The sequence below is a fragment of the Phascolarctos cinereus genome, unplaced genomic scaffold (genome assembly GCF_003287225.1).
Source record: "Phascolarctos cinereus isolate Bilbo 61053 unplaced genomic scaffold, phaCin_HiC Scaffold_3;HRSCAF=262, whole genome shotgun sequence".
In the NCBI taxonomy this organism is placed as follows: domain Eukaryota; kingdom Metazoa; phylum Chordata; class Mammalia; order Diprotodontia; family Phascolarctidae; genus Phascolarctos; species Phascolarctos cinereus.
Window position 1 is genome coordinate 46,248,331 of NW_027555736.1, and position 22,838 is coordinate 46,271,168.

A 22,838-nucleotide genomic window follows, 5' to 3' on the forward strand; every position below is an offset into this window, starting at 1 on the left:
GGACTAATTCCTGACCTATCTACCTCACAGAGTTGTTGTGAAGGTAAAATGTGGCAATAGGTAAGAAAACACAGCATAAGATAGGGCTTAAATTTTTGCTGAGTTTTCTCTTTCTCCTTTCTCCTCCACCCTTTGGTGCCTCACTTCCTCAGGCCCCCTGGAAACTTTCTTATGATCCAGAATGATTTTCCTTTCCCAAAAGGAATGAATGCTGGGTCTTCTGTCAGCCTGGGCTCTCGTGTCCCAATTTTGTCCTCTGGTTGGCATCCCCTAGCTCTCCTCTTTCCCATGCTGTTCTGATCGAAATCTTCCATCCCAGGGAGAAGTAAATCCAGCCTTTGGAACAGAATTGGGGTTTTTAACTTGTTTATTTGTTTTCCTCTCCTCTAGGCTATGTGTCATGGAAGAAGAAACACTGGGCTAGGAGTCAGGAGATCTTTGCTCAAGCCCACCTCTGCCACTTCCTCGCTGGGTGACCCTGAATAAGCCAGTACCTTTCTCTGTAACTCAGTTTCCTCATCTGTAAAATGGAAAATAGTGATAATTGCATTACCTTCTTCCACTAGGCTGTGGTGAAACTCAGTTGAATTATTTTATCTGAAGCTCTTTGTCAGACTAAAATGCTATGTGAATATGAACTATTATATGATTTAAAAAATATTTTTTTATGAGACCTGTGATTTCACTGGGGTAGGGAGCTCCTGGGGAGGAATTTCTACCATTAATGCAGATTAAGAACTAATCTGCAGCATCCCTTTTTAGAGAGTTCTCTGGGGCTTTGAGAGGGTAGGTGACTTGTCCAAAGTCACATAGCTGGGTGGAGGTGAGACTTGAACTCAGACCCTCCTCACTCAGAGGCTAGCTCTCTATTCGCTAGGATATGCCGCCTCTATTTTTTTATTATTATTGTCAAGATGAGGATCAGGTGATGGTCTGGCTGCCGGGCAGCTCTGAAGTCTGTGGGTGGGAGAAGTGCATCAGGCAGTCAGAGACATCCTTTCTTGACTTTGTAACTCCCACAGCAAGCCCTGGTCTGTTATGAGGTGACATTTCATCCATTGGTGGGGCACCGGCTCTGAAAATCCATCTGGCTGTCTGCGGAGACGCTCCACTGAAAAGGCCACTGCCTCTCAGCCTAACAAACCCTGAAAAATAAATGAGAAGTCACATTTAGCTAGCATTTTATGAGGGTGCCCAAGCCCTGAACTGGTTTCTAGCAGATTAGGTTCCCCAGGTGCAATGACTACTGATCCCCCTCAGTGTTCTAGGGGTGACTTTCAGGGCTTGGGATCGCTACTGCTGTAGCTTCTGGGCCCTCACCAATGTGTTGCCCGCTATCAATCACAGTCATTTGAATTCCATTAGGTGTTAGAAAAAACTTACCAAAAAAGTGTTAGCAATAACAGTTGCCTTTAAAACTATCCCTTCTCCATTACTGGGGTGCACTCTCACCTTGCACAAACAAGGTCTCTAAGGAGAGTGAACTCAAAGGTAAAGTACCATTGTAGCAGAGCATGTGAGCAGAGAACATGTATGGCAATAGTTCCTACCTACTCCTGTCCCTGAAAGTCCTCTTCCCTCTTCATGGAATCCTTGTGAAATTGGACATAGTTCTAAGGATCAGTCCATTCTTAAGTCTGTAGCCCACAGGTCTTTCTGTCACAAAGGGTCATGATCCTTACAGTCACTATTGTCCTTGGGTGACTGTCTTTCCACATCTTTCCATAAAAAGGTGCACCCTTCGTTGAAAATCAATACTGTTCCAGTGACTACCACTGCTGTCTCCATTCATCAATAGAATTTTTCATCATAAGCCTCCTTTCTATATCCTTAGCACTTAGCACAGTGCCTGGCACATAACAGATGTTTAATAAATATTGATTGATTGATGGGACCTCTGGCTCCCCTGGACTCCCTGGTTATCTATACATTACCTTCTTAGAATACTCATTCACCTGAAATTGGGAAAGAATAAACACCAGAAAAACAGAGATGTGCTCACAGACGAATATTGACAACCACCCTTAACCCAACCAGCAGTTCGTGGCAATTCTTGCCTCGCTTACAGACAGAAAGAAAAAAAAACAGAGACTGAGAGATTGGTGGTGTATTGTCCTTTTTGTATGCGAACTCAGTTCTGCCTCAGCTCTTCCTGAGTAATCAATTCTTCCCAGCTCTTCAGACATGAATAGCTAGAAATAGGCTCCTCACGTTCCGTATGTTAGATTGGAACTGGGCAGGGGATATATTCTGTGTAACCTACCTCTAAAGGCAAATCTGGGAACTCTCTAAGGACTGGCCCCTTAATGGCCAGTCTCTTTTCTTACACTTGAAGCTTACCCTGTAAGGTTGTTTATTCTGATGTTACTATTCCCATTTTAGAGATGAGGAAACCAGAGCCCAGTGAGGTTAAGTGACTTTACCAAAGTATACGAGACCCTCTTATTCCAGAGCCAGAGTTCCTTACAGCTAATGAGGCAAGGTTTGAGCAGGGCTGTCTCTGTATGAGGATGCTTTTTAAAGATTTGACTGACGTATTGAACTTTCCTCTCTATCAGTAGATGTATTAGCAGTATATACATATATATTATACATACACACATATAGAGATACATACACATAGATACATACACGCTCTTGGATCCAGGAGGCGCCCTCATGTCTCTGCTTCCCTTTCCTTCTTGAGAACCCAGGCACACAAAACCACAGGTATGGGGGAGGAAGGGATCCTTGGGCATCCAGGCTTTCCTGTGGCTTCAGCATCTTCACGTACTGAAAGTCTCATAAAATCTTCATATACAGACTTACAGCTTGAGGAGATCTTAAAAGTCATCTAGTCCCAATCCCATGCATTTTTCAGATGAGCAAACTGAGGCTCAGGATGGTCAAGGGACTTGTCCAAGGTCTCAGGTACTAAAGATCAGAGCCTGTATCTGAATCCAGGGCTTCTTCCTTAAAATTCTGCTCACTTTCCATCAGGCATCAGGCTACTTCATGACTTAAAAATGTAAGGGAGGGTAGATGGGGTAATGTGGAGACTGTGGCTGATTGATTAGGATGAAGGGATCATTTAGAAAGAGATGTAGAGACTACAAAGGGGCCAACACAGCTCCACCAAGAACAGATCATACCATACTAACCTCAGTTCCTTTTTTCCAGGGTTGCTAGACTGATAGATGGAGGGGAAAGCTGAGGATCGAGTTGGCTTAGATTTTAGCAAAGCATTTCAGAGTGCTCACATGTTATTCTTGTGGATAGGACAGAGAGATGGAAGCCAGGTGACTGAACATTTTAGATGGTTCTAGAACTGGGGGAAGGATGAGACCCCAAATAGACCAAGGAAACAACCATGACTCCGTAGTCAGAAGGTGTGGATTAAAATCCTCCCCCCCCCCGCCAGACATTTAATACCTGTGCAACCTTGGACAAGTTGGAGGCATTTAAGATTAAAGTCAGAGGCACATATCATACTTTAGGTCTATGATATACCAGAACTCTGGAAATGTGAGAAAAGGTCCCTAGCAGAGTGCTAACATTTTACACATGAAGGTATACTTGTCATGTTTAGCAAATTTGCAGATGACACAAAGATTTCCATAGGGCCGGACTCTGACTCACTCAGATAAAATTTTTGTAATAGTAATATTAACATCTAGCATTGATATACCTCACAGTATTTCTTGTTTTATCCTCACAGCAACACTGGGAGATAGGTGCTTTAATTATCCCCATTTAATAGATGAGGAAACTGAGGCAAATAGTAATTAAGTGGTTTGCTCAAGGTAAGTAAGTGTCAGACATCGGATCTGAACTCAGATCTTCCTGACTCTAAGACCAGCATCTATTCATGGTACCATTTGGCTGCTAGTGTTATCCCCTCTAAGATTACTTCCCATCTACTCTGTATATCTCTTGTTTGTATGTAGTTGTCTGCATGTTGTCTCCCCCATTAAACTGAAAGCTCCTTGAAGGCAGGGACAATTTTCTACCTTTCTTTGTATCCTCATTGCTTACTGCAGTGCCTAGCACATAGAAAATACTTATAAATGCTCCTTAATTGATTAAAACTATACCTCTCTGCTGAGAGGTGGAAGGCATTAGTGTTCTGTGTTCATGACCTGTCTGTTCCCACATTCATAATATTTTTTCCAAGGCATTTTCACATCCTGTGAGGTAGACAAAGCAGGTATCATAATCCCCACTTGACAGATGAGCAAACTGAGTCTCAGAGAGGTGGCTTGATCTCAGTTCCTTGTCACAAAGTGGCAGATTGGGGACTGTGGCTACAACTAAAAGTGTTACCTTACCTGAGTGTCCTAGTTCTTAATGACTCACGGGCAAGGTCTGCAGTTTATCCCAAGTTCAACAACAATGATATCGATCATCTTCAGGCCTGCTGATGTGTTTGCATTAAAAAAAAAAACACAACACAACCAAATGTAAGAAGCCACAGTGGTGTGGGATCATGATGGTTATTGGCAATTAATTCATCAAGGTGTCTTGTTTAAGGGGAAAGAATGAGTGAGGTAGAGGAGATGATCTGGAAGGAGGAACCAGATGTCAAGAAGACACAAATCGAGACCACATCTATCCCCAGCTCTTGCCTCAATCAATAGGCTATAAGCAAAATGTGTCTTACTTGAGAAGGTTATTGGTTTCTTGAAAAATGGTAACTAAGAGAAAGATTATGGTATGCATGGTGACTAGAGATTTCCCAGGGATGTGCTATAGTCAATAGGATGAATATGTCTTCATATGACTAAGTAATTTAAAAGTGAAATATACGCACAATCATGAGGCATCTAGGTAGCTCAGTGGGTAGAACATGGGACTTGGAGTCAGGAAGACCAGAGTTCATATTTCATCTAAGATGAGATTGACTGTGTGACCCTGGGCAATTCATTTACCCACTGACTGCCTCAGTTTCTTCATCTGTAAAATGGGGATAATAATAGCACCTATCTCCCAAGGTTGTTGTAAGGCTCAAAAAAAAAAAGAATATTTGTAAAATGCTTTGCAAACATGAAGATGCTATATAAATGAGAGCTATTATCATAGTAGTCAACAAATATTCATCGTAATTGCTTTTCAGTCAGATACTGCGCTAGGCAATGGGATGCAAAAAAAAAAAAGGCAAAAATAATACCTGCCTTCAAGGAGTTTATATTCAAATGGAAGAGACAACATGTAAATAGTCAGTATGGACCATATGTATATATATGCATATATGTATCTCTATGTATATGTGTGTACATATATACATACATACACATATACATACATATACATACACACATACATATACATATGAATGGTAATTTGAGAGGGGAAGGCACTAGCAGCTGAGAGGACTGGGAAAGGCTGTCTGCAGAAGGTGAGATTCGAGAGCTGAGTCTTGAAGGAAGCCAGGGGGAAACTGAAAAGAAAATGTATAGTGTGTGTAGGGTAGAGTATTCCAAGCCATGCTGTGTGTGTGTGTGTGTGTGTGTGTGTGTGTGTGTGTGTGTGTGTGAGACAGTTATTCCAATGGCTCAGATATACATCTTTCATGATATACACGAATATACAATGTGCTATACTATATTCAATGAATGGAGATAATAAATAGATCCCCAAGAATAAATGGAGGAATATCTCTCTGAGCACCTAAAATTAAGATAGCCAGGTTGGTGCTGTGGAAAGAATCCTGAATTGGGAGACCAAGGGCCTGGGTCCAAATGCTGGCTTGTCTATTTGCCACCTGCATAACCTGAGGCAGTTCATGAGCATCTCTTGGCCTCAGTTTACTCATCTGTAAAATGAGGGGGTTGGACCAGATGGCCTTCCAATGTTCTTACCCATTCTAAATCGATATTCCTATGATATGAACAAAAACAACCAACCACCACCACAAAACCTTATTTGTTTGTATCACGCATTCACCATTTCTTTTGTATATCTATCTGTGTTTTCCTGGCCTCTGGTTCCTCCTTTCAGGTCATCTCATCTACCTTGCCCGTTCTTTCCCCTTTAAATAAGACTCCTTGATGAATTAATTGCCAATAACCTTCACGATCCCACATCGCTGGTTTCTTACATTTGATTGTGTTACATGTTACATGTGCTGCTATGCCCTGTGATTAAGGCAAAGTGGGTATTATCTTTGTCCCAAGAATAGGAAAAACAGAAAAGTTAAGTGACCTACACAAGGTCACAAAGCGAAAGCCTGGCAGAGCTGGGACTAGGTCCATGGAATGCAAACTTCTCCTCTCCCTCCTCTTCCTCTTCTTTGGCAGTTGGGGTTAAGCAACTTGCCTACGGTCCGGCAGCTAGCCAGGACCAGTGCTTAGTGCTCCATCTACCGCGCCATCTAGCTGCCCCACAATGCAAGCTTCTAGAAGACAAGACTGTTTTCCATTTTGCCTTTTCACCCCTCTTAGCCTCATGCAGTGCCTCATGCAGAACTGGCACCTAATGCATGCTGTATAACCCGCGTTGACATGAGCAGAGTCAATTCTGTGAGCAGCATTACATAACAGCCTCTCTCAAGGATGCCCAGGGCATCGTGTTTTTGTTTTTAAACCTGTCCTTCATTCTCTGATCAGAGCTTCATGCCCCAACACTCAGAGGCAGCCCTGACTCCTGTGAGCTGCCCCTTTCCCTAATCCATATGAGGGAGATGGGAACAGGGTGAATTATTTCACAAACTGAAGAAAGTATGTAGGTCTCTGGAAACTTAAGTGACTAATTCCCATAGAAACAATTATTTTTCCTGCAGTGTCTGAAATTTGTTGCAGCACAGTAAATCAAGTCATAGTATCATAGGTCTAAAGTTGGAAGGGACCTTAGATATCATCTAGTCCAACTCCTTTTGCAGAGGAAGAAACTGAGGCCCAGAGAAATCAAGTGATTTGCCCAAGGTTGCTGGTAGTAAGTGGTGGATTTGAGGGTCAGATTAAGGCCTGGGGATTCCAAGGTCAGCTCTCCAAGTTCAATCCCTTTCTACTGTACAATCCCATCTTTTCTACCTGGGACTAGCAACACAAAGCATGCTTTCCTATGGAGAAGGGACCTCTTGGGTGGGTGGGTGGGGGGTAAGATGGAGACCCTGGGATACCAGTGTGATGGAATTACTGAGGAAGTCACTGAATGAAGGGCTAGGTAGAAGATAGGAGGAATTTGCCCCAGCCTGCCATCCTATTTTAGATAATTATTCTTGCTATCTGGGTGCTAAGCTCTGCTGTTTTGTATCTACGCTGCCCGAGGACATCCATGCTCACTCAATGGGTTGTGCATATCAGTGTCCACTAAATTCATTGTCTTGTTGCCTGGGTCCTCTTCTTAAATCCTCCTTCCCCCTTACAGTTTGGTTTTCCCCATTCTTGGACAAATAGAAGGGATTCTGGAATGGGAGCTGGAGTTTTCCCAGTTTATCTATGGTATGACCTTTGGAATCCACCCATCAGTGTGTTGAGGCTACTTAATAAACAGCACTAGTACCTTCTTCCCCCTTTTCCACAATGACATTATTAACGAGGATGAATGGTCACCATAAAGTGCATTGTGAAGCAGTGACTTTTTATGATAAACTTGGCCTTCATAATTTTCAACATGTCAGGCAGACCCATGGAGGAGCTGAAGAGTGCTTGTCATGTCCTCTTTCTTTTGTCTGTCCTTAGGCTTGGCAGCCTGTTCAGGCAGAAGAGTTACTTTTGGTCATATTTTTTAGGAGACCAGCTTTATATTGATATAGAACACATCCTGAATAATGCAGATTTATTGTGATGCATAATAATAAAAAAAACCCCAGGTAAATCTTTTTCAATTGATGCTAGAGAGTTTTTAATAGCAAATTCTTCTTTACTGCTTTATCATTTTAAGATAATAATAACTCACATTTCCAAGTGATATATGGTTTACAAAGCATTTTCCCCAAAATAACCTTGTCAGGTGGTGAATAGAGCAAATGTTATTATCCCCAATATACAGAGTTAACAGCAGAGGCTCTCAAAAGAGATGACTAGCCTGAGGTCATGCCCCAGAAAAGAGCTGGAGACAGGCTTCTACTTCAAATATCCGTTGTTCTTTCTTTGGGGCCATGAAATCCTAGGTTTAGAGCTCAAAGGGACCTTAGAGGTATCATAGTATTGTATTACAGGTTTAAAGATAAAAGGGACCTTAGAAATGACCTAGTACCAACCCCCATCATTTTACAGATAAGGAAATTGAGACCTAGAGCTATCAAGTGACTTATTTGAACTCAAGTCCTCTGATTTCAGATCCAATGTTCTTTATGCTGACCTATCTATGGTTGTCCTGTATGATCATTTAAACATAATTTATGTGGAGTAATGCATTATGATAGAAAGACTAATAATTATGTGTTGTCTCCAGAAAGTCCTTGTTAAAAGACTGAGTATGGCTCAAGGAAGCTCCTATGGCCTTCTCCCATTGGCACATTTGTACAATGAGTTTACCAGATTAATTCATTTTCACCTTGGAAGGCAAAGAGAGCCTTCCCCTGAGGGGATAAGGGATGATAGGAAGAGAAGTAGGATTAAGAGGTTGTTGGTGAGCAGCTAGCTCTGAGGATGTGAGGGTGAGGGGGTGAGGAGGACAGTGAGACACACACACACACACACACACACACACACACACACACACACACGCAGACAGAGACAGAGAGAGACAGAGAGCTTCAGCAGGACCTTTCCTGATTTTGGCTGAAAGAGCCCTGTGTATTCGTACACTAAACAGTTGAGTGTGGCTCAGAAGCTTCAGCTAGGTTATCTACTGTCCATATAGGCAGTTAGGTGGTGCAGTTGGTAGAGTGCTGGTCTTGGAATCATGCCTCAGACACTTAATAGCAGTGTGATCCTGGGTCTGTCTCAGTTTCTTCATATGTAAAATGGGGATAATAATAGCACCTACCTTTCAGAGTTGTTACGAGGATTAAATGAGGTAATATTTGTCAAGATGCTTTGCAAGCCTTAAAGTGTTAATATAAATTCTAGTTATTATTATTATTGAAATACAAGACACTTCCTGACTTTATATATCCAACCAAAGAATTTAGTTTTGGGTCTTGGGAAACCCTTTGTCCTAGAGGTCAGAGTAGGGCAGCCTTATCTAGAGGCAGTGTAAGTAGTCATTTATGTAATGTGATTTGAGAACCACCAGGATATTCCTTTGTGTCTCCAAATATCTTCCTCTTAGCTAGCCTGTTGCTTAAGTCCCCTTGGACTCAGTTTCCTCCTCTGTCAAATGGGGATTACAATATTTTCCCCTTTCAACTCTCTAAGCTGTATGGAGAACCCAATGAGATGTTAAAATGTTTTTAGAAATCAGAAAGCTCCCTAGGCTTACAAAGAATCATTACACAGAATTCTTGCCTGGCTCATAGAGAGGAATGGACACCATTCATGAGTCGCTCCCTCCCTTCCTAGTCTGCTGAGCCAGAAATGACCACTTTGGACACTATCCTTCTAATCTGATACTCCAGGGACTTTTCCTAGAGCCTCTAACTAAGCCCATTTAATTTCCTATTTCATTCAAGGTCACGCATGGGCTTCGGGCTTCAGCCTAGAGAACATTTCACATCTTATCACTTCCCTAATTTCCCACTGATGATGCAGCCGGCTTCACGAGTCCCACACTTCATCTTTATTTTGTCTTCATTTGCATCCTGGGCATAATACCATGTGTGTAGCACCGGGCTTGGCTACACAAATAGCCACATTATCTTTCATCTCTGAACATGAAGCTTCTGATTCCTCTACCAGGACTGCAGTGTAGACCTAGATCAGGGATCAGAGTGTGTCCTGCATTTATCTGAAATGAGGGGTCAATCTGGGGCCAGGGCTAAGGAGTCAGGCTGTTTCTGGGTTAGGGAGTAGTCCTTGGTTGGCTTTAGGTATGAGCCTACATCTAGGAAGAGGCACCAGTCTGTGGCCAAGGTGAGGGGTTAGCCTGTGGCCAGTATTAGGGAAATGACCTGTCTGGAGGGAATAGCCATTTTGTTAGGGACAGAGCCTGTGACCTGCTATTCTTCACCTCCAAACTTGATTTTGGAGCTAACATCAAATTAAATCCTGACACCGTCTGCCCTCCATACTTGACACTGATTCAGAGCAGGGTGTCCAAGACCTGTCACCTCCACACCCCCAGCACCGTAGGGGCCTTCTGGAGGCTGGAGACATCATCTTAAAATATTCAGATGGAGATGAAAATGGGCTGAATGTGGGCAGTTTAATCACCTTGGATGGCAGGAGACATTACTTTAGAGGGCTATAAATTATCATTTCAGTTAAAGAAGCTCATCTCTGGAATGGCCATATAGTTCACCCTGGGCAAGCAGCACACTGTACCTTGGCCTATATTTCCCTGGGAGGCAATAAATCCCCAGCATTGCCCACTGGCCCCTCAGTGCTCCAATCACAGAAATCCTCCCCTGCCCTGTGGTGAGGTCACCCACGACTGCTGCTAATGCTGCTTACTTCCTGGGGCCAGATGCCAAGTCTACAATGGGACACTGGGAAGGGAAGGGAGGAGGCATCTGAGAAATGGAATCCCTCCCTCCTCTCTCCCTTCTTCTTCTTCTGTCTGTTTCCTTATGCTATTGACACGTCTCTCATCATAGAACTTGGCTTTCAGCTCATTGTTTCCCCGGTCAAGATATGCAATGTCTCCATCTTGTGACATGGCCAATATAGATGCCTTAGTTTGCCCTTCAAGGCCTCATGGTCTGAGCCAGTCCACAGGATCATGGATTTTAAGCTCAAAGGAACCTTAGAGGCCATTAGGTCCACCTCTTATTTTATAGATGAGGAAACTGAAACTAGATGAGGTTAAGTGACTTGCCCAAGGGCACACAGCTAATATCTGAGGCAGGATTTGAACTCAGATTTCCCCATGCCAAGTCTTGCACTCTGTCCATTGCATCACCTAGCTGCCTTTAAATATGACATGAAGCCTTTTTTGATCTTCACAAAGGATGAACAAGAGCAAATGGGGGAAGGGAGAGGGGAATGCTGGAGACTACATTTTGAGTGTGGGGGAGGCTTTGATACAGGCCTCAAAGAAGTCTATGATATATTTTTCCATCCAGCAACCTAGAGGAAAACAGTCTAGGTTTAAATCTCTCTTGATGCTTACTATTTGTGTGACCTTGGGAAAGTTACTCTAACTCTATAGGCCTCAGTTTCCTTTTTTTGTAAAAGGAAGGTGTTGAACTAGACAGCCTTTGAGATTCCCTCCTGCCCTGGATCTATGGTCTTATAAATAGGAGAAGAGATCAGACCTATGATTTCACTTATAGAAGGGACCTCTGTCTGAGAAAGCCCCCTTTATCAGCATAGATCAACACTTTCTCTGGAGCTGATAGAGAACTGATGCCTAGATTCCTGAGAAGTTCAGGGACTTACCTAGGGTCTTATCACCCATAAGTGTCAAGAGGTAGAATTTGAATCCAGGTCTTCCTGGCTTCCAGGATGCCTCTCTATTCATTACACTGAAAGCCTACGAAGGTGATCCTGCTATCTGTCCTGAGTAGGGCTGGGGAGTCCTGCCTGGAAGCAGAAGGATAAATGCTCTAAGCTTCACTTTACTTCCCCAGCCATTTCATAAGCTTCCTTGACTCCAGGACCAGAGACCAGACCCCACTGGGCTTAACCCTTTCATCTCTGGAACTCCCACAAGAGACCCTGCTGCCCTGATGTATGACTGCCACCTATGGCCCAGTATATCAGGTCAGGGTATGTTTCACCTTATTTCCTCACCATCTCTTTATTAGCCATCTTGCTTCCACCTGAACGCTAACCCTAACCCTTCATGCTACGTTCACTGGCTTCCTTCAAGTTCTAGAAACATAATCAAATCAGTACTACCATGACTACTGCAAACAGTATGTTATCTTACTCCTATATGGTTCCAATTATCCATCCTTATAAACTTTAAGCCAAAATACCAAGCCTTGATCACCATTTCCCTTTAGGTATTGTCCCCCTCTATACAACGCCCTCTTGAGAGCAGGGACTGTCTTTATTTTTGTATTTGTAACCCTAAAGCTTAGCAGAGTGTTGGATACACAGTCACCACTTCATACTTGTTCATTAATTCATTCTTTTGTTCATTCATCACCAAAGGGTCAAAATGCTAAGTTAAACTGGTACAAAAGAAAGCAAAGAAACCACATCAGCCCCAGTTCAACTGACCATCTTGGGATTTGGGGCCACTGTATTGTCTGTGACATTACGTAGCTCTCTATTGCTAGGGATGTCTTTGCTAGGACTGAGGATGCAGGCAACAAGGAGTAGAGTGGGGAAGGATGGTGTGTGCCAATGTGTATGATTAAGTCATTCGCAGTAATCCATTAGGAACAGTAGCCTTGTCTAACAAGCGGACATGATCACTGTGCCACAAATAGAAAATGAGCAGAAGAGGAAATTTGATGTGACATGTCCCTAGGACAGAGGGGGCCGCCATATTGAGAAGAGCTTCGCTAGTCCTATCTCCAGCTTATTTGCCAGTCTCAGTCCCACCTAGGCACCTTTGCTTATGTTATTTATCTTCTGATAATGCCAAACCCATTTTTCTTCCCCATATACTTATCTCTCAAAATCCAGCTCAAATCATGACAACATAGAGTCAGAGCAAGAAGGGACCTCAGAAACTGTCTGGCCCAACACTCTCATTTTGCAGATATGGAAACTGAGACTCAGAAATGCTAAATGATTTTCCCAAGGTCACATAGTAACTATCGAAGAGGGGATTTGGAGCCAAGACTTTTGGCCCCAGAGCCGGTGGTTTAAAAAATATTTTTTAAATGTACCATTGCCTCCAGGATGATTTCCTTTATTGCCCTATTTCTCATTAAGCTATCCCTAATCTAGACTCCTAGAGTACTTATCGCTTCTATTCCACATGATCTAGCACAGTTATTCTTCTCTGCTTGTTTTCTGTGAGCTAGGGTTATCTCACTGACTGTAAGCTGTCTAAGGGCAGGATATCTTTTCCACTGTCCTTCAAGGGTATAGCATAGACCCTTGCCAGACTCACAAGAAATATTCATAGGATCACAGATTTAGAGCTGGAAAGGACTTAGAAGTTATCTTGTCCAACATCTTCATTTTGTGGATGAAAAAACCAAAGCCCCAAGAGATCTTGCCCAAAGTTCTTTTGGGTGACCTAGTAGCTGGTATTCAAACCTTGGTCTTTTAACTTCAAGTTCAGGTGTCTTCCTATTGCACCACACTGCCCACAAATCATTTGCTGATAGTTAGCTTGTTCATTAACAAGTCTATGTCCTGAAAGCTTTTCCAATATTAACTTGAACTACATCTAGGGGAGTCAATTTTCAGCACCATTATATAAATAAACAACTGAGGCTCAGTTACCCATGGCAAGTCCCATCTTATGCCCTATTGGCCAGAAATGTCCTTCTAGGATGAGAATGAAGGAATGGAAGAGAATGGAGGAGGAAGGAAGGGAGATGATAGAAAGGGAGAAAGGGAGGAGGGTACAGGGGGATGGATGAAAGATAGGAGAGGGAGTAGCAATGTGTTTCAGATTGGAGGAAGAAGATGAGATATGGAGGAAGGAAGGGTATGTATAAAGATGGAGGAGGAAAAGGATGGCTATAGAACAGAGGATTAAGGGAGATTATGGAGGAGGGAGAAGAACAATGAAGGATGGAAGAGAGAAGAGATGAGCCAAAGGACAGTGTCTGTGTAACCCTGATGTTCAGGAGGGGACTGTCTGGCTCCCAGTATAGAAGAATAGGGTGATCACAGGAGCCTGACCTGGTGACGGCCGGGAACATGGCAGGATTGGAGTGAGATGGGATGAGAGTCTTCCCTCCAGGCAGTTCTTTGAAACTGACTAGGGGAGAAGTGTATGTTCCATTTTGAAAGCTTTGGGACCTCCCCTTACAGAATTCAAAACGTGGGTTTGGACTTTTAGAGCAGCTGGATTGCTGTCTTGTGAAAAATTGAATATTAATCAAAATTGGGTAAAAGGCATTTTAAATGCACCAAGGGAAATGATGTTTAAAGGAATCTGTGGTGAAAAAAGATTTGGTGAAACAAACGGCCATATTTTAATTCTTTACTTGTATAAGTTTGGATTTTTCATCTTATTGGGCTGATTTAAAGAGGGGTCTACTTGTATTGCTGTGGGAGATTAAAGCTTAGTCAGAAACAGGACTTACTGCTTTATGTGCACACACAGACACACATTTTGGAATAGCACATTAATGGAGAAGTTATATTTTGATTCCTCTTCAAGGTGTGTATGAGTATGTGTGTGTGTGTGTGTGTGTGTGTGTGTGTGTGCGCACGTGTGTGATGGGTGAAGGGCGTGACCCTGAGCTTTGGAAACTGATGTCAAGAAGAAAGCATGAATGTTGGCAGGTCCTTCCAAGCTGGAATGGCTTCCACTCTGGCCAGGGGACAGGTGGTAGGCCTGTCTGTTGTCTGAGGATTGGACTGACCATGTTTGGAGAGACCCATCACTGGAAGGTTGGCCACCAAAGTGATGGATTTCTTTGGATGTAACCATTCATGTACCAAATGAGTATATGGCATGGTCTGTCAGAGTGACAGCGAGGCATTACAGACAAAGTGCTGAATGTGGGACCCAAAAGTGCTAGGCTCAGAATCTTAGGAATATGTATTAATTGTATGACAAAGGGCAAGTCACAGAGCCTCAGTTTCCTCATCTGTAAAATGGGAGAGCAGAGTAAGCACTGATCTCATGGGGTTTTTGCGAGGTTCCAATGAGATGAGCTGATTTTAAAGCACTATAAAAATGCCTCTACTAATCAATGGAGGGAGGACCCATACGGAAAATAAAATTACAGACCACTGAAGTAAGAGTTGAACATACAGAATAAATAACATTCTGGGCTCGGCTCATTATTGCATGGGCAGTGCATGTCCCTAATAGACCAACTTTATTGCTTGTCCATTGCATTGCGTGCTATAACTCCTGACTCTCCCAGACTTTTTTTGCAATGCTCTGGAGATGGCTCCATCCAAGAAGCTCACTCCATCCTTGGACTTTACTCATTGGAAATAGCCTCTAACCTGGGGCCTCTCAGAACTTCCATCTGAAGGAGGAAGTCCAGACCAGCCATTTCTTCATTCCTATTGGGTACCTTCATTTCTTCTCCACTCCCCCCTCCATGTCACCCCATTTCAATTTCCTTTTTATGTGTGGCCTTCTCCCATGAGAATGTAAACTCCACGAGTGCAGGTGGTGTCTTTCCTCTTTCATTGTATTTGTGTTATCATATTATCACATAGGAAGTGCTCAATAGATGTTTGTAGACTTGACATTTATCTAACTCCACTCCCCACAACACACATACATATTTAAAATTTCAACTCTGATAGCCCAAGATCAATTCAATCATTAATCTTGTCAGCTGAATGCTGTTCTCATTCCAATCATGTCCCAAGGCTGTGAGACTAGCTCACCATGCCTGGAAGTGGCCTTGACCGCTGAGTCTGGGCAATAGGCGTTTTTCATGCACTTGGTTTATCCCATGTAGATCGTTGGGCTGAGTAATGATGAATTTCATTTAGGAGGCTCTGTAGCACTTTGGGCCTTGAGGCAATCAGCCCAATATTTGCCATTCATAAGCTAGAGCCCTGGAGGACCTCCCCATCTTTCTTCCACTTGGATTCTGCATTAAATATCCCTCAAATATATTATACATGGTGTCCCCCAAATCTCAGTTCAGTTTTAAGCTTTAATAGCTTAAAATTGCATTAAGACTTTTGGAATACCTTGTATGTAAATATGTCTGTGGGGAAGGGGCTGTTTCCATATTTCTTTTGTATCTCCTGTGCCTATTATAATGTCTAGTAAATAGGTGCTTAATAAATACTTGTTGACTGGTTGAAATGATTACACACACACACACACACACACACACACACACACACACACACACACACACACACAAAATGTAGTTTTCCAAAGGCGTTTCCTCTTTCTATTACTTCTTTACAAATAAAGTCTTTTTCCATCCTTCTAAACTTAGATAAACTAGGCCGTGCAATGAATAGTGTTGGTCTTGGAATCAGGAAGATCTTAGTTCAAATCCTGTTTCAGATACTTACCAGTTGTGTGACCTTAGGCAAATCACTTAAACTCTACCTGCCTTAGTTTCCTCAACTGTAAAATGGAGTTAATAATGGCACCTACTTCCATTTGTAAGGGACAAATGAAATAACATATTTAAAGCACTTTGCAATCTTCAAGCCATCATACAAATGCTGGCTCTTATTAGCCTATGTTTTTAATATATAACTGAAGATTTTTGCTTTTCCAAAATGAATGACCTTGCAATGGAAACACACCTAGCAAAAGCACAAAGCTTGTAATGGACATTAGAAAGATTTATTTAAACTCTTTCCTTTTACAGATGGGGAAACTGAGGCACAGAAAAGCAAAATGACTTATGAAGGTCATGTAGCTAGTGAAATACAAATCTAAGACTGAAATCCAAGTCTCTTGACTTGAAGTTAAGAGTTTTCTTTACCACCCCACCCAAGGTGCTAGCACTGGGTGGGCAATAGATCCCAGGAGGGCTGTTCTCTGTGTGAGGAAAGGGAGGGGAGGTCAAGTCTAAGCCCACTCGGCCAGTAAAGAAGGAGGCCAAATCATCCCAAGTGCCTGGAAATTGGTGTTTCATTACCAGACACTCATTTTGCTATCTAATTGCCAGCCTTGCTGACATTCTTTAAATGATGTCTCTTTCATAATTAAAGCAGTGGGGATGATTCCAAACTTAAGGCTTCACATGTTCTCCCCAAACAGGAAAAAAGGGCCAGGGGAAGTGTTTAATTAGAACTAGGGGAGTGTCAGGAACAGTTCTAGGCAGCCAACTGATTCTGGCAAGGACGATTTAGAGTTGCCCAATTTGAAAATAAATAAATAAAAATAAATTTCTTCGGTTGGTAATAGCGTCTTAGAAGCATCTCTGTTTCACGTCTCTCCCCCTCCTTTCTTGCTTCTCTCTGCTAATGCCTCAGACTTTGAAAATGCAATCCTGTTTAGAAACAACTCAGCTGCTCTCTCTATCAGATGTTCTGAGTTTCTCTGCCCTTGTGTGCTATTTGGAAGGACATTTATCTGCATACGGGAAAATGGTGGACCAATCTAAGGGATCTTGATCTACATTTAGACAAATCCTTTGTGATGAAATGCCCCTCTCCTTCTTGTCAGTGGAAAATGTATTTTATTGATTCTGTTTGTATAAAGCATTTAGGAGTGCCTGACCTCTGACAGAAACACACTCAACAAAATAGGGAAACACTCTGAAGATGATGTCAAGGAAGCAGTCATTTGCTGACCTTGTGACATGGAATCATCACCCAGCCCTTCAGTGTTTTCTGTGCCCAAGACCATAGGCAGTTCTCAGCACAACCAGGGACACATGCAGAATAGAGGGTGAACATCACACAGGAACACTAGACTTCCCGAGCTTCAGTGTTCTTCTATGAAGAGATTCGTTTGCCTCCCTTGCTCTCTCTCTTTTCATCATGCTCCCAGGTCTGCTGCTGCACTATAACATGGCAGCCGGAACACCAGCCTGGAGGTTCAAGCTTTCTCTACCTCTACCTCGATTTTTATGTTTTAAAAATTCTTTGTAATCCTAGTGACCACCAATAAAACAAACATTCCCAATACACAAACAAGATTAAAACATAATGACACATGAAACAAGGAAACCCTGTTGCTTATAGTTTGTTAGAGGAAAAAAAAAGTGTGTTGGCTTTAAAAACATAATAACAAGAAATATCCTGTTTGCTTCCATGTCCTACTATGATCTCTTTTTTTCTGTGTATTTTTCCAATCTCCCTACTTTCTTATTGTTGCCTCTAGGTAGCCTCGGAGTGGGAGAAAAACTGGTGCCCTCCTTGGGGTTCTTGGTAATAGCTTTACTACCCTGCTTCCCAGAATTTGGAAAGAAGGAGATTGTTCGAACTGTAAGGTAGGCTTTGGATTAGCATTTCCCTGAAAGGTGAAAGCCAGCTTCTGAATCACTTGGATAACTAGGAAGTAGGTGGATCTGGCAACAGGGAGAGAATGGTGTGACATGTTAATTATTTCCCAGGGATGTTGGTCTTCCTAAATCTGCAAATGAATGTGAGAACTAATGTCCTGAACTGAAGTATCTCAAAGTAAGAGCCGAGTGAGAGGTCTTGAGGGAAGGTGAGAAGCTGATTGGAGAAAGGCAGAACATCCCACATGTCTAGGCACACTCAGGTCTGGACACCAGAGGACAGATCATGGAACTGTGACTCACTGAAGGGGAACACCAGACAGAATAATGAAGCTGATAGAGAAGCAGTTGAGGCTGGGGCTAGATGGGGAGTGGATAATTAGCTCTCAGAGGTTGGAGCAACCTTAAGATGTGTTTCTATAAGTTCATTGGTTTTGCATTTGTTTTATTTTCCCAATTTCATTTACTTCAGGTCAATAAGCATTTATTAATTACCTACTGGATTCAGAGCTTTGTGGTTGGTGTTGGGGGAACTCATAAAATTTTGCTGAGGCAAAGTCCCTGCCCTTACAATCGTAGGAGGATGTTTTTCTTTGATTCCACTGCTGTGCATATCAGCTTCAAGACACAGACTGTAATCCATTTTATGAATCAAGGGTGGTCTTGGATGGATAGTAGGGCAGGAAAATCTAAGGACCCTGGTACTAACCAGGTGATGAATCTCTTTGAATCTGGGTTGGCTGGTTCTCAGACAACTGACATTTATAGTCCATCTCCAGGCTTGTTCTGAAGGATAAGACACATTCACAAATAACTACAATGCAAAAGAATTAATGATAAATGAATGAGCAAAAGAATTAATAAAAAGATGTATTAAGGGCTTGCTATCTAACAAAGCATCTTGCTAAGTGGTGGGGATAGAAATACACAAGTAAGGTATCCCTGTCCTCAAGGAACTTACATTCCAGTAGGGGAAGGAAATAACATATAGCAAAGTAGTGTCTAAGGAGAGGTATTTTGGAAAGTCACAGGGATGGTGAGTGGAGCCAGAGATGAGTAGATGGATATATTCTTTCTCTTTCCAATAGCAATGGTAACTGTGATTTGACTATGATTTCAGAATTGGAAGTAGGGTGGGGAGCTGCTAAGGGTATGTTCATAGGCAAGAAGATGACAGGTCGCAAAATGAAGTAGGACTGGGCTGGTTAGATATAGTAGGTAACACAAAGAAGGTGCTACCTGAGATCCAAAGAGGAAAAGGTGCTTAAGGTGGTGATGTTTCAATTTTACTTTAAAGGATGGATAGGAATTCATGGCGGTGGGTGTAGTAGGAAGGATGGCTTTACAGGCATAGGAGCCAGTGTGGAAAAAAAGGTGCAGGAATAGCAGAACTGGAGAACAGGTATGGATAAAGGTCAGGGGATCTAGAAGAATAGTCTCCTTTATAGAGTAGACTAGGACATGGGATAGCAAAAGGAAGGAATGGGCATTTTGACAACCATTTTACTATTTCTGAGTATTTGGGGTGGAGTCCTATTACTGATGAGAAAATTAAACTTTGAAGTACTATATATCAATAAGCTCAATTATCAGATGATTATTTTTTATTAGAGAACCCAAAGGAGAAGAAGGAGTCACAACATCCCTTGATTCAGCCTGTGAAGGGGCCAGTTTTCTGGCATCTTTACACGGGCCCAGAAGTGTTCTGGATTGTTGCCCACCTTGCTTTCCTCTTTACTGCCAGCTGTTGTTTGCAGACAGAAACATAGCATAGAGTAGCAATGGGGTACACAGAACTCTCAGCTGGTGTAGCTGGGGCCAAAGGGAGAATGGCCATATTCAACAATTCTGCATTTGTCTGGTGGTCAACTTGTGAGGGTGGGGGTGGAACGGCGACACATCTTTTCCAGATTGGGTATGGCAATAGCAAAGGCCTCTGATCAAGGAATACTCCACAGTTAGTTTCAGACCATGGAAGCCCCATCTCCAAAAGTCCCTCAGGCCCCACATTTGCCTTGAAGCTCCACCCAGTGGCTTGACATCTTGCCACTACTTTGCCCTGTGGTGTGGAACAGATGTTGTCCAACCTCAGGTGTAGTTGAAGATTATCAAATAACAGAAAGGACAATAACAGGAGAGGGAATTGTGGGCTAGTGGGTGGAGCAAAATGTCTCCAATCTCACAGAGAAATAACTTTGCTAGTGAGAGGAGAGGAAGAGGAAAGAAGATGGGGGGCAGCTATAATGGGTCTTGGTCACTGAGATCAGAAACCAGCCATCAAAATAAGACAGGAAAAAGAAATTAAAGAGATGAACGTTCAAATCAAAGAGGTCAAAAAATCCCTCTTCATAGATGACATGATTGTTTACCCAGAAAATCCATCATTCTCAACAAAAATTTATTGACACAATGAATGAGTTCAGCAAGGCAACAGGATTCAAGATAACTGCACAAAACATTCTCATTTCCATATGCTTCCAATGGAGACCACAGAAGTGTTTTAAAAGGGTGAAACTCCATTTGCAACTACAAAAATAATTATTTAGAAACTAATGTATCTGGACACACATGCCCTTTATGCTGATGACCATAGAGCTGTTTTGACAGAAATAAAGGAGGTCTAAGTAATTGGAGAGACTTCCATATTCATGGGTACTGTGAAATATTCTGCCCTAGGCCTTGCTGACCATTGCAGATCATCATGGAATGAACTCCTCCCCACAAAGATTGCCCAAGCTTTGTGCCTTTGGTCTCATGGTTTAATCTTTTCATTAGCTTATAAATTTTCTGGGTCTCCAACATTGAGGACCCTGACTTGGTTTCTGAGCCCCCTTGAGTTCCTGCTTAGCTATCCACCATGCTTGATTTCTTATTTTCCTTTCCTTAAGTCTTCTCTTGCCTCTCTAAAGGAGTCTGCTACCCTAACACCCACCTTTTCTTTCCTTTACTATATCGGAGACATCTTGGTTTTGAGCAAAGATATTAATTTACAAGGGAAAACGAAGCCATCAGTCAAAAAGACAATCCATTTCATTACAGAAGAATTGGTCAACATCATAAAAATGGCAATACTCCCCCAAATTAATTTACAGATTTAATGGCATACCAATCAAAATATCATTTAAAAAGTAGAACTAGATAAAGCCATAACAACATTTATATGAAAAAAGAAATGGACGAGGGGAAATTTGAAATAAAAAGTGAGTGAAACTGGACTTGTCTTCCTAGACTTTAAAGCATTACAAAGCCGTTACCATTACAACTACCTGATGTGGAATGAAAACAAATTAAAAAGAACAATAGGATAAGAATGCCAGAAATAGAACTAAATATATAGAAATAAATGATATTTGATTACTCACTAAGATACTTTGATGGATCTGTGTTCTCTTTGGTGTGGGTACCTCTTCCAGTGGTGCAAATCACAACCTCCTCTGTGGTGTACAAAATACTAGAGGAAGAATTGGCTGTTGACTTTGGCCTCCCTGACTGAGGCCACCTACACTAGTACACATGACACTTTACCCATCCCGTAGAATTCCTGCTCATGTTTTTTCACAAACCTTCCAAAGAAGATCTACTCAATATGCCTGAATTCTTTCTCTGTTTTTTTTTTTAAATAACATCTCGAAGGTACAGAAGTAGCATAGTAGCTATCTTTTCTTCTCATTATGTTACTGGCCCATCTTTCCATGCCCATATATACTCTTAATAATTTCTTTTAGGCCTCTTTCTGAGATCAAATCATCCTTGGCAATATCCTGCAGCCTGTCTAGTTATACCTCCCATGTGTCTACTCATTGTCCTTTGGGTGATTTGCAATTTGGAATCTTTTGAGATCAAGTGTTCCATGATTTGTGACATGAGAGAGAATATCGATAGAATGTTTGTTGTCGAGTTGTTTCAGTTACATCTGACTCTTCATGACCCTGTTTTTTTTTGGCAAAGAAACTGGGGTGGTTTTCCATTTGCTTCTCTAGCTCATGTTACAGATGAGGAAACTGAGGCAAACAGGATCAAGTGACTTTCCCAGGGTCACACAGCTAGTAAATGTCTGTTGCCAGATTTGAACTCATGAAGGTAAGTTTTCCTGATTCCAAGTCCAGCGCTCTAGCCACTGCACTACTTAGGAGCCCCATATTGATATAATACCTATTATTTATATAGAACTTTAAAGTTTGTGAAGTGCTTTGCAAATATTATCTCTTTTGATCCTCATAATAACCCTGGTATTGCTTTTATTATTCTTACTGTAAAGGTGAGGAAACTGAGGCAAACGAGGTTAAGTGACTTAACCTAATCCTGAGTATTATTTTCCTTCCTAATGGAAATGAACAAAATGTAGTTTATTGTCCATCAGTAATATTTAGTCAAGATCCTTGGACCAATCCAGTGGGGTGATCCTTCACCCACATGCTAGAGTCTGCGTGATCTGGGGTTTTATTCACTTTTTTCCACCGTGTGGATGAATAACACAATCTCTTTTGCATTACTGAGTCCCACAGAGCCATAGCATTGGGAAATACCTCTCCAAGACAATTCAGCCTAAGTCATATTTGAACAGAAATCATCTCTGCAACATGCAACCCATCTATGCCTCCTCATTTCTCTGGGCCTCTTGTCCATATTCTCCTATAAAATCCTTCCTACCAGGTTTCCATCCAAAGTGCTAGGGACATTTGTTTGAATCTCTTGATGTTTTGTGAGTAACTGGCCCACCTTGCTATGACATCTTTTAAGTGACTTTTTCTGTGCAATTCTTCACTGACGATATTCTATATTCTACTCACACTCATGGGTATATTTCTATACTCTTTGGTGACTGAAAACTTAGTTCTTCAGAAGC

At 42.1% G+C, this 22,838-nt stretch overlaps 1 long non-coding RNA gene across 2 annotated transcripts; it reads right to left on the bottom strand.

Annotated features, from left to right (window-relative positions):
• Nucleotides 1-446: 446 nt before the first annotated feature.
• LOC110214037 (uncharacterized) lies at nt 447-21,792 on the bottom strand. 2 transcript variants are annotated; one of them, XR_002326172.2, is made up of 3 exons: nt 21,355-21,792; nt 4,308-4,393; nt 447-520 (listed from the first exon to the last, which is right to left on the bottom strand). It is a non-coding gene; the product is annotated as an uncharacterized LOC110214037 (long non-coding RNA). The 2 variants fall into 2 exon arrangements; XR_002326173.2 differs by having other exon boundaries at nt 4,308-4,396.
• Nucleotides 21,793-22,838: the final 1,046 nt, after the last annotated feature.